Here is a 15,945-nt window from a genome sequence, read left to right as displayed (position 1 = left end):
AGAGTACAAGACTACAACCCACAAAGTAGTTTGCATATAATTTTATGTGTTTACCAGAAACATATTAAAGACAATAGTAAATAAGGATTAAAACTAAAAAGTAATTCATAAATTGTAAACAATAAAAACAGTCTAAACTCAAAATTTGTAATTTGTTTATATTAGATCTTTTTTTATTAAAAAATTTTTTATTTATTTAAAAATTAAAAAAATATATATATTAATATCCTTTATTCTATTTTGTATAACTTTCTACAAACAGTTAAATAAAAATTAATAAAATTGTAATTAGATTGATTAAATTTTATTAAATTAAATACATAATATGTATAATCAATTTACCAAAAAATGGGAATTTTTCGATAAAAATATTAACTGTTCAGCATGGGCTTCAGACAGCAAGGACCGTTTGTTTGTAAGAACATTTCCTGCGTGGCTAAACAACCTTTCACTTGGTACACTAGTACCTTGAATGAACTTTGAAACTTTGAACTTTGAACCTTGAACTTTTTTGCTAACCGAGATAAATTGGGAAACTCTAAATTGAATATTTTCCACCAGTTAAGAGGATCGGTATCCAAATCTACCTTGGGCATTTGGTTGAATTTTTCAATTTCAGCTTCAAAAATATTCTCACAATTTGAAGCAGAATTTGAGGGTAAATTTGTGCTTAAAAATGAAGCTATACCTATGAAAGATAAAGAAGTAATTATTAATTTTTACTACATAAAGAAACTGTCAACCTTACCTGAATAACTTTTTTTTTTCAATGGTGGTGATGAACATGGGTCGACAGATTTCATACCATTAAGTTCCATTTCTGCGACGAGTCGTTGCTTAACCATATAAAACTCATAACTAGTTAAACAAGATTTATAGCGAAGATCCAAAAATGATGTTAGTTGTATCAATTGTTTGGTTCTAATATTTTCATTGAAACGTTTAGAAAGCTTATTAAATATAGCATCAGACACCAATTTTTCAACATGGTATAATGCTTGAATTAATGTTTGGCTTAAAATTTCTTCTTCACAATCTTCTGTGGATTCATCATTTATCTGAGAAAAGAAGTCTGAAGTTTCTTCTACTGTTGGTTGATTATGAGATATGCTTTCTTGCGATTCAGAAAACAAGGGAGCTGAATTATTTTCAGCTGCTTCATTAATAGACACATTATGTGAATGACTTACATTTTTCTGTTTATAAAATTGTAATTTTAACTGTCGATGCATGGACCATAATGAAGATATTGTTACATTTTTTTCTGAAGCCATAGCTTCCCCCAGTTGTTTTAATGAATTCAAAATATATAACAAACGTTCAATTAATTGTAAATGGTTAAAGGTAAGTAAAATCTTTTGGTGTTTAGGAGTGGTTAGTATTGTACGCAATGCTTCATGTTGTGTTTTTATAAAGTTTAAACAAGGAAGTAAAGACCACCAACGAGTTTCACATGAAGATGGAACTACTAAAGGTGGAAGACTTAGATTAATCCAGAGCATTTAACAAAGAACGTTTCATTTTGGGACTGTAACGAAAAATTGATCTCACTTTCACTGCATAACTTAACAGGTGGTAATGCAAATGCATTGGTTACCCCAGTATTTAAGACATGTCCAAAACAAGGTACATGGTTAAATGATAAACTTTCCACAGCTTTCAAAATGTTACTTCCACAATCTGTTGTTATTCCGGCAATTTTAGATTCATCAATTTCCCAGTCAATTAAAATTTGTTTTATCTTATTTTTAATGTTTACATTGTTATGGTCAACATTCAAAGAAGTACACGCCAAACAAAAACTTTCAATTTTCCAATAATTATTAATAGTATGAGCCGCTAATCCTATGAACGGATATCCATTTACAGATGTCCAGTAATCAGTTGTCAGTGAAATGTTTGATACTTGTTTTAATTTTTCCTTTAAACAGTTTCTTACAATTTCATACATTTGAGGAATCTTATGGTCAGAAAAGTATTTCCTGCTGGGTAATTCAAAGTTTGGACATAAGACTGATAGTAAATGTTTGAATCCTTTTCTTTCCACTGAATTATAAGGCTCCATATCAGTGAACATCCAAATACCTATAGCATGTTTATATTTTTCAACTGTTTTCTTGTCTAAAGGAGAAATCACTTTTAATTTGCTTTGTTTCAAAGTTCCAATTTTTCTTTTTAACTTAGTTTCTGCAAAGTTAAAAATTATTGATTAATGACCTATTAATAATACTGTAAAATATCGATTGTTGAGGAAGTTACGGTTTTTTGGTAATTAAATTGCATTACTAATTCCTTATCAAAATTTTAACTAAATTATTTTTAAGTTACTTTTTTTTTAAATTGGTCAAGTTACATTTCTTTTGAGTTTAAAAAGTAATTCAATTACAATAAAAGTTACTTTTTTTCAAAAATATCACTGAAGCTTAATAACTATAATAACCATGTGTTCAATACGACAATAATACATAAATTAAATATTAAATAATGTCAGCCAACAATATGAAATTATAATAAATACTCATTTTGCTACATTTTAAATATTAATCTTTATTTTTCAAATTTATTTTAAACAAAATTGCATACCTATTCAAAATTACAATCACTAATTTCGTTATAATACCTAACTTGTAACTTAAGTTAATAGTTACTCCCCAACACTGAAAATATTGAAATCTTTTATAAATAATATATTGAAAATGAAGAATCATTAATAATTAAATAGACACCTCTATTCCAGCTGATAACTTATAAGTAGTAACATTATAATATTATAATCTACCTTTATTATTTGGTTTATCACAATTTATATTACTCAAACTCAAAGGACCATCAACACATTCATCCAAAACTTCTTCAGTATCAGCTGTTGATGTTATAGTACTATTTCTTTAAAATCAAAGTATTAATTACTTATTATAAAATTGAAATTTATTTAACACCTTACATATAATATCATTTTTAAAAACAAAAATAGCACTTACCCATCAATGTATATAATTTTATGTATTCCAAGTATAAATTTGGATGCTTATAACGCAAATGCGATTTTAAATTGCTAGTATTTCCACCTTCACTATTTTTTTTTCGCCACATTCAATGCAAAGGCCTTCAGATGGATACTTTTCAAAGTAATTCCAAATTTTGGATTTGGTCCTCATTTTGATAGAGTATATTGTCTATATCGAATAAATAAATTTAAATAAAATTAGAAAATTCATATATATTATATATTCAACTCATTGTTTTACATAATACATTGCATGCAAAACATTACAAACTCATACTCCTAAGGGAGGCCCACCTCAAAGTTTTGGAACTGTTGGTCTATAGTTTTAGACATTATTATACAGGGTGTAATAGGAAGACCTGACAGATGAAATAACTTCTGTTCTAATCAATATTTAAAACTTTTTTTTTATTTTTACTATAAATACTCGTATATATATATTTTTTATATTTCTCAAATTATTTATTAACCATATAATTTTTACAATTTTTATCATACGGTTTAAGTAGCATTATTTTTTTTCAAGTCTTTCTGTTACACCTGTATACCAGTAAGTAAACACCCAAGAACAAAACATTGAACAAAAGTAGTTGAACAGTGTTATTTTTTATTTGTAACCTTACAGTATATAGCGCATTACACGCTTAATAGTAAATAATAATAATTATTAGGGGAAGATGGGGGAATGGCGGCCACCTAAGCGGGAGTTCATGTATCTCCGGTAATAATGAACCAAATATTTTACTATTGCTAACATTAGAACTATAAAGTTGTTATCTACTACATGTATAAGTTCCAAATTTTTAAAGTTAAGTATAATATTATTTTTTTTTTACAAATGACCGGCATTACCCATATAGTGGGGTATTTTATTCATACCTTGTTCCGAAAATTACAAACATAACAAAAAAAAAAAAAAAAAAAATTGGCGCAGCCGCTAAAGTGGAAAATTAAATTATTTTTCGAAAATTCCAGAGGTGTATCAACTGTTCATTCTGTGAAGCGATGAAATCATAATTCATTTATAGTAAATAAAATTCAAAAATTGTCTTAATAATGATTGAATTTAAATAATAAAATAAAGGTCTGTTGTTCATGGGGAAATTTACATCAAACTTATTTTTTTAAGTTTAAATCACAAACTAAATAAATACAATTATACTACAAAATGGCTTATAAAATACGTATTATTTAAAGGATATGTACCTATTGTATTATAAATTTTGACAAAAGCCATCTTATTAAATTGATCGCACTATAGCTATAGAAAATATAATCTAACAGTATAAAATATTTTTTCTCTACTTCGAAAAACGAGATTATCATACTTATGTATTCAACCGACTGTATATGAAACAGATTTAGTAATAATTATATAATATAATATAGTAATATAGGTAGGTATCTAAATCTTAATAGTACTACGCATTGTTATTTATAATTAGTAATTGGATTTGATTTTAACTACATGTTTATTTAATAAAACATAATAGATTAATTCAAGAAAATCATTAAATCAGTTATGGACACAAGCCTTAACATTTAATACATATATAAGACATTTTATGTGGAAATGGAATGAAGATACGGTGAAGCTAGATTTAACACAAAATGAAAAAACAGCCGAAATATAGTAACCGATAATATATCGTGTTCGTGATGAGTGGAACGTTCATTTAGATTTAGTAGTGTAACGGGGTTAGGGAACCTGTTATATTTAGATAATTCAGTGATGGTTTTCAGAGCCCTATGAATTCTACATTCAATCTCAATGAACAACTGAATTCATAAATATACATACAATTGTTAAAGTTGTATGAAACAATTTTTATTTTTAAATTAAATTAAATATCTACTTGCATTTTTATTAACATCAAAATGAAATATTATTTATAATTTTTTAGTATCAATATACTGTAATGATATACTAATTATTATATAACTATTGCTTAATTCCAAACATTTTGCCTGCCACAGATGTTATTGTGCTTATGACATAATTAGTAAAAAGGTACCGTTATAGAATTTTCCACAAACAAATTAACAGAGCTTGCTTCTGTTTGTATAGGTTTTATTTTATATCAATAAAAGTTTTTTTTTTTTAATTTGCCTTTTATTAAAAAATAATTACGGCAATGCAATTATAAAATAATTATGTATCAAAAAAGAAAATAGACAGCCAGAGTTTGAGGCAGACGCGGTAGTTCTTTTGGGGAATAGCCAAGGAAATTGGGAGAAACAGTTACTGCAGGAAAAAACGAGAGTGCAGCGTAAGGCGTATAATAAATTTGTAGCCGGAGGCTGGGGTGATAAATAAATAGTGAAAAATCAGAGAATGAGAAGACTACAGCAGCAACGATAGGGAGTTTTTTAGCCACGTAAGACCAGGAAGACTTAATGGAAACAAACATTTGGAAAAGCTACTGGTTAGAAGAAGATAAAGTTTTGAGTAAAAATTTACCTACCAGGCGTTGACTTCTAAGTTCGATAGGAGGGCAGGCGCATTCCACCTCTAGACTTGCTAAAGGAGAACTTAGGGCACCAACTGTGGTACGGAGGCATGATAACAGAATGGAGTTAAACTTTTTCCTTTGTGAGAGAGAAGCGGATGAATAAAGAAGCGAACTGTAATCAGCTTTGGACCTGATTACCGCGTTAAAAATTGTAAGGAGGCATGAAGGGTGCGATCCCCAGTGAGTCACCACTGTGACACGGAGAAAGTTAGACCATCGAGAGAATATGCGTTTTAAATATTGGAAGTGGGGAACCTATCTAAGTTTAGGATCGAGTTTGAGGCCTAGGTAGGTGACGGTTGACGATGGATGAATAACTTGATTATTGAGGATCATATTAGGATGTGCTAAAATTTGTCTACGAGTAAAAATCATAAAGTGGCTTTTCTCAGGAGCAATGGTAAAGAATGCTGTATTTAAGGAGATGGAAAGATGTTTTAAAGCATTGTTTAAAGTAAAGGTGGATAATTCGAGAGGTTTATTTGAGGAAAATAGCACAATGTCATCAGCACAATATCCTATTGTATAATAGGACCCGGAAGTCCGGCGAGTCTAAAGATAGGCAGATTGGTGACATATATATGTTAAAAAGTAAAGAACTGAGGTAGCTACCTTGAGAAAGGTCTCTGTATGTCCCCAAAGGCGGGGAAAATTTGAGAAATCGTTGGAAAAAAAGTGAGGAAATAAAATTGCAAACAGAATAAGGGATTTGTAGAGAAGCAAGGCAAGAGATGAGGGTCGGAATGTGTACGGAATCGAAGGCGCCTTTTAATATTTACAAAAGCAGCACATAAGTATTCTTTATTACAGAATGCTTTATAATCTGGGCCAAAAAGTGATGACAAGCACTCCATGTTTCCCATGCCGCGCCGGAAACCAAATAAATTGTTTGTGATGAGGTTATTTTTTTCTAAAAACCAGTCCAAACGAATTTTAATTATGTAGTCAACAGTTTTACATAAAGCGGAGGATAAGGCGATTGGTTGAAATGCAGTGGGAGAAATATTGGGTTTAGGGATGGGTATGACATTATATTGTTTCCAAGAGTGTGGGATTAGGCCTGAGATCCATATGTCGTTAATAATACATAATAGATAATCGGATGCTTTGTTGGAGATGTTTTGGAGTAAGATTACAGAGATACCATCTATACCCGAAGCTATTGAGGACCGGGAAGAAATGGCTGAAGAGAGTTCTTTAGAGCTGAAAGGTGCGGATAGCATATGTGAACATTGAGAACCATGATTGATGTTGCTAATGGTTGAAACGGAAGCTGAGCAAGATTCCTGTAAGGAGGGAACGTACGGAGGAGCAACTTTGTCGCAAAAAGTTGAAAACCATTCCTCATTGTGGGAGGAATTGGTCCGGTGAACACATATTTTGAATTTTTTAGCGGTGGTCTATAAGTATTGTATTGGAGTTGAGTGGTTGAGGGTAGAACAGAAATTTTCGCAGCAGATTTTTTTTGCTAATTTAAGAGAACGTTTAGTCTTTACGCTAACATTTTGGTGGGAAAGAAAGTCACGTGATGAACCTGAAGTTCTTACTTTTTAATAGCAGCTGTTCATTGTTTTACAGCTTCAGAACATGTGGATTTCCACCAGATGGGGGAGGTTGTTGGGTATTTTGAGGAAATACGTTTAGTTGGGATAGCAATGTTCGCAGAGGTATTCAAAATGTGAACAAAGTTATCATAATTATCTAGTGGGGAGTTCGAGAAGACAAAAGGATTAATAAGTGAGTCAAGATGTGAGTAAAATAGTGACCAATCAGGCTTGGAGTACTTGAGTTTTGGAGGTGTGGTATCGTGATTACAAACAGCTAAAGGAAGTGTTGAAGGAGCATGATGTTCGATTATCAGTGGAAAGTGGTCGCTGCCATGGGGCTCGTAGAGAGGGTTCCAGGAAAGTGACCAGTATAGGGTATTGGTAGTGATGGTTATGTTGACTGCGGTATTGGCGAAAGGGCAGCGATTGACGCGTGTGGCAGCCCCAGAATAAAGGCTTATTAAATTTAAGTTGCTAAAAGAGGTTAGGGTATAAATAATGTCGCCGCGATGGTTTAGGTTATTATTATTGTCCCAGGTCGGATGATGGCCGTTAACATCACCACCTAAAATGGAGTTAGTGCCAATAAGCTGAAAGATGCTATTGAGTAAAGCCGTAGAAGGGTTGGAAAAAGGAGGAATATATAGGGACCATAAAAACACGGAGTTATTGGAATTAATGAATGCCTCAATACCGACTAAATCTATAGATTGGCAAAGTAAATTATTCTTAAGAAGATTATTAATTGGAAGCGTTTTGATATGGATGGATTGGTGGGCAGCAATAGCGACGCCACCATAGCCGTCGAACCGATCTGATCGTACGAAATTGAAGTGTGGTAAAGAAAACTTTTGACCTGGTCGAAGCCAGGTTTCGGATAAAAGCGCAAACGAGCATTCTCCCGAGTAGAGAACCGAGGCGAGGTCTTAAGAACGTGATCGAATACTTCTCACATTCCATTGTTGTATTTTGTAATTATTAGATGAGTTCGTTGGAAACGGAGGAGGGTTAATGCGATCGTTAGTACATATCGTTATCATTAGAGCAGGGAGATAGAAATTTGAGAAGTGAATACCCGATTAGAGATTTATGAGAAGATGGGGAATTAACAGGGAATCGACAGACTTTAATATCGCCGACAATATCTGTTCAGTGAGTGATTCAATAAAATTGGATTGTGAGTCATTAAGGTTAGGTTGATCAACAAATGTTAAAAGGAACTGCCATTAGGGAAGTATGAAGGAGTATGCTGTGGTTGAGAGAGGGGGAATTGAGATGAATTAAACTTGGATGTACCTAAATGTTTTATTTTTTATTTTTAGATTGTACATTAGACGGAAGGGGGAATGATGAATGTGATAGGGTGGAGATGGCTTCCTGTACAGAATTAGAATTAGAATTTAAAAAAGTGACTTTTTTTGATAGGAAACATCTGCGTAGGTTTGACTCTTGTAGACTGTACCAGACCGTTTGATTTGGGCGGCTTCGGCATAGGATTTGTTCTCGAAATCCATAATTATTTTATTTCCCGTTGGGTGGACCATTCGGAACAAGAGCGGTCGGATGCAATGTTATCTAATTTGCAATTAATACACTGTGGCGAGGTAGTGAGTCGAAAACGCCGCAGTGACTACATCTTTGTTTGCTACGGCAAAACTTTTGAGTATGGCCGAAGCGGAGGCAGCGCATACATTGTACTGGAGATCGGATACTGGGAGAGACGACATGTATGACATTGAAAATGCCGAGTTTATCAGGGAGTTTAGGAGAGAGAAATTTGATTTCGACGAGTTTGGTTGGTACTAAAATGTTATCGCGTTTGATGTTGATACGACGAAATTCGACATTATGAAATATAAACAATGATAAAACACCACAGTAATATATATATATTTATACAACGATCAGTATAATATTATACTAGCCTGCGCATGCGCATTCAAATGATAAGCTCCGTTCAGAGTCAGAAACACCGACCCTAAACCGTGTATATAAGTTTTAAATAACCGTGTTCACAAACATTCTGTGAACTTACCAACGGTGTAAAAACACGTTCACTGAACCATTAAATTTCCATCGGTGGATTTGCACTTTCACATCACCATTCAGTGTCGGTAAAAATGACCATAAACCATAGTTAAATTTTGAATTTAAAAACAACACCAAAACACAGTTCACATACCGTGTTTGAACCGTTGAAAATGCACAGTTTAAAGAAATCGACACTGAACAATATAAATACTACTCGGGTATTATGACATGGTCGTATCCCATTTCGCCGCATAAAATTATTTTTGTCTTAAAACATGGTTATGAATTTGTGATTTGAAAAGTGATAAATAGACACAGAGAAATATTTATCGTTTGAAATGATCTAAGTGAAATACTATCTCAATTCTGAAGTTATCAATTGATAAATCCCCAATAGTTATATAAATAAAATAGAATGAATAGTGTGTCGTCGCAGCGATAACTGTAAAGTCAACACAGTCAGTGTCGTATGATTATCACCTATACGCAAGCCTGGGCATAAACGCGTTAAAAAGTTAAAAGTTAAGTTAATTTTAACTTTTAACTTAACTTTTTAAAATTTAATTTTCATAAACTTAATTTTTAACTTAACTTATTTTAATTGATATAAGCTTAATTATAATAACGAGTTACTTTTAATCAAATTCGAGTTAAGTTAATTTATAAATAATTAAATAATAAATATAATGAAGTATATAGTTGGCTATATTCTCAAACAGTTTTAGACTTTTAGTTTCCTGAAAAAGTATTCAGAGTACATTCTTAAATAACATGTTATTTTTATTTAATAATTTAAAAAAAATGTAGAATACTTGTCAGTTGTCTGTATTAGTGTGTTAATAAATCAAAAGATTGTATTTGTTTCGGCATTTTCGATTTTGTATTTTTTTCATACTTACTACATAATTATATTAATTCAATACCTATACATAGAAAAGCTATTGGCTATTTCCTGTGGTAAATAATATTTAGGATTTTTATTATTTATATAGATATTATATATATAAAAAAAAAAAATAACTTAACTTAAGTTAATAAGTTAATTGAAAATGTTCATATAACTTTTAACTTAACTGAGTTAAAAAAAGAATTAGATTAACTATTAACTTTAAACTTTTTAAAATGTTTTCCATTAACTTAACTTAACTCAGTTAAAAATTATCATTAACTTGCCCAGGCTTTCCTGTACGTATTTGCACATTTACAGTTCACAATTTTTAAATAATAATGTCGAATATTGAATATATTTCTACACAGCGAAAAGGGGAATGCCTTATTTTCAATAACTTTTATTTTAGAATTGATAAAAAAATAAAAAATAAAAAATATTGGAAGTGTATTGAAAACTGTGGAACTCGTGTAATAATTTCAGATTACATATTACATAAATATAACTAATTAGAATGTAATTTTTAATCTTAAGTTTACTTAAAAGAGTTACTTAAAAAATAAATTCGGCGAAATGGAACTGCGAAAAAATAAATTCGGTGAAATGGTACCGCGGCGAAATGAAACGGCGGCGAAATGGGAGCTGACCTATGACATATGCATCCGCTAAGAAAGGATTTTTGAAAATTCGACATTTAAAAGAGAGAAGAATAGGTGGTAAGAATAAAACAGTGGCGCCATCTATCAGGTAAAATCAAACTGTAATATATAACATCAGTGTCAAGATATATAACTTATAAACTTCATATTTGGAATAGACGTCACTCTAGGTGACTTTGCACAAGCAACGCTGGACGAGACAGCTAGTAAATAATATGTATTTAACAATTTTTTTTTCTTAACGCGGTCATCTAAAATTTAAAATATACGACTTTGATACTGCAAGATGGACATCAGGAATCTACACTAACAATTTCAATATAAGTCCACTCGATTAAAATAATTTATTCTTGTATGCTCATAATAAGGAATCAGAAAAGTTTTTTTGTCGTTGAAGATCACCATAAAAATATATAAAAAGTTTAAAACAAAAACATATTTTTTTTTTACTAATATTATTGCTTAATAAGTATTTTTGATTGACATAATTATTCAATATTTATTTTTTATAATTTCCTTTTCGAGTCTACATTTCGAATAAGTACTTATCGGTTTCCTAGACACGTTGAATATTTTAATAAAACTACCTAAAATATATTTTAGGTAATTTCGTACCTATGTCATATTTTGTAATTCATTATATTACATTCCAACATTTCTCGTGGTAAATGGTAATATTAAATAGTTTTGATGAATTTCAAAATATTGTTTTTAAAGAATAAAAAAAATAATACCAACATATAAATACCAGTTTACTTCTCACCTTTATCACGTTCAAACATGCATACAACTGGTTACATGCATGCCACGTAACCACCAAGTATAAATTTCTGTTAATTGATGTTTCTGTTTGCATCCAAATCGAATAACAAACATAGTTATTGTCGTCCACTTCTTAGTTGCCTAAACAGTGTGAAAAAATTCGAAACTTTTTGTTCACCAAACCAATAAGCAGCTTTTTGGTGTATGGAGAAAATAATGTTATTCCAGATGATATTGTATTTACTTTGCCAATTAATATTAAAGTAGTTAATAGTATATCAAAAACATACCAATTTCTCTTTATTCCAAAAATCATTAGTTACTGAATATCACAAGTAATTCGCTTTTAAATCCACACCATTTCTTCTAATTGTATATCTTAATGATCATCACAATTTAAATTTAAATATTGAATATCTAAATAACATAAATATGAATTTTCGTAGATTCCATCCACTATGCAAAAGCCCATTCAGGATTGTTATCAGGAATTTGCATCATTCCAAACTCAGCACCGAAATAACTAATGCACTGAGTGATCTAAGTCGCTCAGTTAAATATTTTATTATGAATATTAAAAAAAAAAAAAACAAATATCTTTACTTATTTCTTGTAGATCTCGTCAAAAATAGCAACAATGTAGATATTTTCAATTTCTCTTCTCTTCTACACACTAATTTTTGAACAGAAAAAACAGTAAAAGCATCAAATATTCACATTTCAATGTGTATGACGTAGGTATAATTATAACACAACTAAAAAGTTGTTTTTTCAAAAAAAAAAAAATCACTAAATCACTTATACGTGTGTGAATGTAAACATAAAGTTCTTAAATATATTTACGTAGTAGGACATGAAATGTAAATAATTACTACTTGCTTGTAAATATTTTACAATTGTTTGATTATAAATTGTACTAGAAGTTATTTGGCTGATTTTTTTTTTTCGTTGCACTGTTATGTAAAATATAAAATACTTATTTTGCTATTAATTAAATTTTTTTCTCTTTAAATATGTATTTATGTACCTACTTATATACATATAAGCTTGTTTGTTTAAATATTTGACCAAAATAAATCTCTTTTTCCAAATATTTACTCATAAAATTGTAATTTAATATTTACACAAACATAAATATAATTTATAAATAAAATAAAATAAAATATAATATTTAATATCATGGGTATATGTATAATGTATATATTATTATGGATAATTTAAATTTATTAATGTAATATTTGTGGAAAATATTAAACTTTACGAAATGTTGGTGTATTGTATTAATTTTAATAACATATAAACTAAACATATCATATTTGTATTAAATTCTAAAAAGTGTTCTGTAACAATTTCCACATCAAATAATCTCATTTTGTTAAACTCATTGTACTCGTAAAAAAATGCATCAATTTCCATTTATTTATTGTTATTGTTATTAACATTAAATGCCTATAGTGAACATTACCAATGTACAGTAACTATATACTAATTTATTACGTTATTTAATGCCTAGGAGATACTATACACATCAATCAATCAGATGCATCTTAGTAAATCGTAATTTAATAATAATATTATTATTATAACCATTATTAGTTTATTGACACCTGTCAAAGATTATATATACAATATACAATTTTGTTACTCTTGTATATATTTTAATCAATGATTGAGGTACATATAGGTGCAACTAGAGAAATTTTTATGGAGGGCTAAAATTTATCAGAATCAAAGACCCGGATGATTGATATTTTAAACTAAAATATAATTTGAAAACCTAGAGGCTACGGATATAAACAGGAAGCTAGCTCCCAACCCCTAATGGTGCCTGTTTTTAGGTATCAAAAACATGGCAGTATTGAAGATAATGAACATTGTGTACCAGTGTACCTCTACTGTGTTATGTAAGTATGACCTTACTTTATGACTAAGCATTTTTATATATTTAAGCAGCACTATGTAATATATGCAATTATGTTACTACTAACTGCGTGTAAAGTGTTAGGTAGTTGTTGTACACGAAATTGGACTAGACATATATTAAATAAAATATGATTCGTGAATTTACAACAACTCATAACTTGTTTAGTTGAAGAGTCCAAGATAAATCTTTAAATCTTGTTGCAAAAGAATACGGTGCTTATGAAATTAGAAAATAATAACCAATAATTATGTGCGTAGATACAAAAAAATACCTGGTACGTTGCTCTGCGATATATTATGAGATAAAGCGTTTGTGTAGGTACATCGTAAATTAAGTATGACACTAATATTGAAACGTGAAATATCATATTATTGATAAATCGAGGTATGTCCTCGAGGTACACCTAACCTTAGGTGTAAACTGTGGCTCAGACTTTATTTATGATGATATTTTATAATTTATTTATATTAGGCACGAATAATAATTTATTTTTCTGATATAAATATGATAAATTAAACAAGTTTTAGCTAAATACAAATCACATAGGTACGATAATATTATAATGTACTGATTTTAACGTAACCACGCACAATAATGATAGTAGGTTTGTGATAATATAAAATTAGTTTAATATTTTTAATATTTCATTGTGAAATAATAATATAGATATTTTTAAATATGATTTTTATATATATTATTTTTTGAATCATAAATGATTATACATACGGTATGCATACAATTTTCAAAAGCGAGAATTTCTAAAACCGTTAGTTTAACAAAAATGAAAATTCAAATGTTGAAAGAATAACATATTCACCTTATATCGATAAATTTGTGAAAATTAAATAAGCTCATAAGACTTGATATATCGTACCTATATCGTACGATTAAAAATAAATAATAGAATTAATATTAAGTACTCTATTTTATGACTAGGAGGTATAATAGGTATAATATGGTAGAACTTTTATTTTATTTAGATATCGAGCATTACAAAAACATGCTAATAACATGCATCAATTGTGTGCACAAACAAGCTCCTTGCAGGCTTTAAGAGTTAATTTTTTTAATTTATCTGATTCAATTATTCAGAACATCATATAAGTTATTAAAACTTTGGAGTAAATATAATGATCATGTAAATCAATTGGATCATAATCAATTTTTGAATACTGATATGGTTAGTAATTTACATTTGTTTTCAACGTTGAATTTACATATTATCAAAATAGGTAGGCACTATTATACTGTAGTACTGTATGATTTCATGCACCTCATTTTCTTTATAATTATATTTTAATGAGTTATCTCAGATTCTTAAAAGCTTAGTGTGAGTTTCGATAGTATATGTATAATATATAATTATTTGATATTTTTCATGTCCTTTTAAGAACTTTATTATAATATATTCAAACACTATAGACGGATTTGTTCAAACGTGTGTAAGTACCTACTTATAATTTGTCATAAACTGTAAAATGTATAATGTTCAGATTTATGGATGTGTAATTGACAAAATAATACCCTATTGTGATTAGGTTAGGTAAAAAACATTATATTGTATTTCCGTAAATAACTCGAGAACCGTTTTCATACGAACATAAAGGAATTCGATGAAAGAAGAAAATAATGATAAAATAAAGATCAAAAAGAAAAAGTTTTGTGGTTTTTTTGAATAGGTAGGTAGAAAGCTTTGAGTATCGTTTTCTGTATTGTATTGTTATTGTTTGCAGGTCACGTTACTTCATTAAATTATCAATGGAATCATCTTTTTTTTACATTTTTTTACTATACATTACTATAATGCGTACCTACCAAATAGGTACTTATAGCTCTAATAATGTTTTTATATTAGTGGCGTGTATGGTGAACGACATTTCTATACCTAGTTAAGAAAATGTATTTTATGGTTTATCATAATTGGACCAATTATATATTTTTGTTAAAGTTAGACATTGTAAAGTTGTTCTCCTCCCCGAATATAAAACAAATGACATTTGATGCTGGTGGGTGGGTGGTAAGTACTTCATTTGAACACTTTGCCCTCGGGGTCTCGAAATGTACTCCTCGTCACGTAACTGCATATTACACGCCATCAACTGATTATTGTTATCCCATCCTACGTCTTTGAGTCAATGGTTGTCGGGGGTGAATAAAAAGCATGCTCCGGGCGTTGTTGTCGGGAACGGTGGCTAAATCTTGAAATATTAATAAAGCTTATTTAAACTGTAGACGTTGAAATTATATTATTTTATTTTTGCAATGGTATAATAAATGATAACATAATATCTGTTTCAGCGGAAAAGGTCAATCTTTAGAATTCTACGTTTTCACCATAATAACTCCAATTCTGTTTGACTTTGTCACGAAAGGATGGCAACTAACACTTATTAAGTCATAGATCCGCAACAGAAATATAATATTAAGTGCTGTGATTTTGATATATTTTGCGTTTAATTTCAAAGCTAGAGATTACACGATGATCGTCTCACAACATGCACACATTTTATATTATGTATTTTTTAAACCAGAATAAGAAGTTTTAATTTTGCATTTTTAGACGGTTTTAAATTTAAATTTTTAGTCATTTTTTAAAAATGTTTGAATGTATTA

General features: G+C 29.6%; 1 pseudogene; it reads right to left on the bottom strand.

The window, feature by feature from the left end:
• Nucleotides 1-333: 333 nt before the first annotated feature.
• On the bottom strand, nt 334-2,077 carry LOC149062474 (E3 SUMO-protein ligase ZBED1-like; annotated as a pseudogene).
• Between the last annotated feature and the right edge of the window lie 13,868 nt (nt 2,078-15,945).

Source organism: Diuraphis noxia, unplaced genomic scaffold, assembly GCF_037042655.1.
Source record: "Diuraphis noxia isolate RWA-SAM2 unplaced genomic scaffold, SU_Dnox_SAM2 contig0001, whole genome shotgun sequence".
NCBI classification, from domain to species: domain Eukaryota; kingdom Metazoa; phylum Arthropoda; class Insecta; order Hemiptera; family Aphididae; genus Diuraphis; species Diuraphis noxia.
The sequence above is the reverse complement of the archived record's forward strand: the minus strand, read 5'-3'. Positions and strand labels throughout refer to the sequence as shown.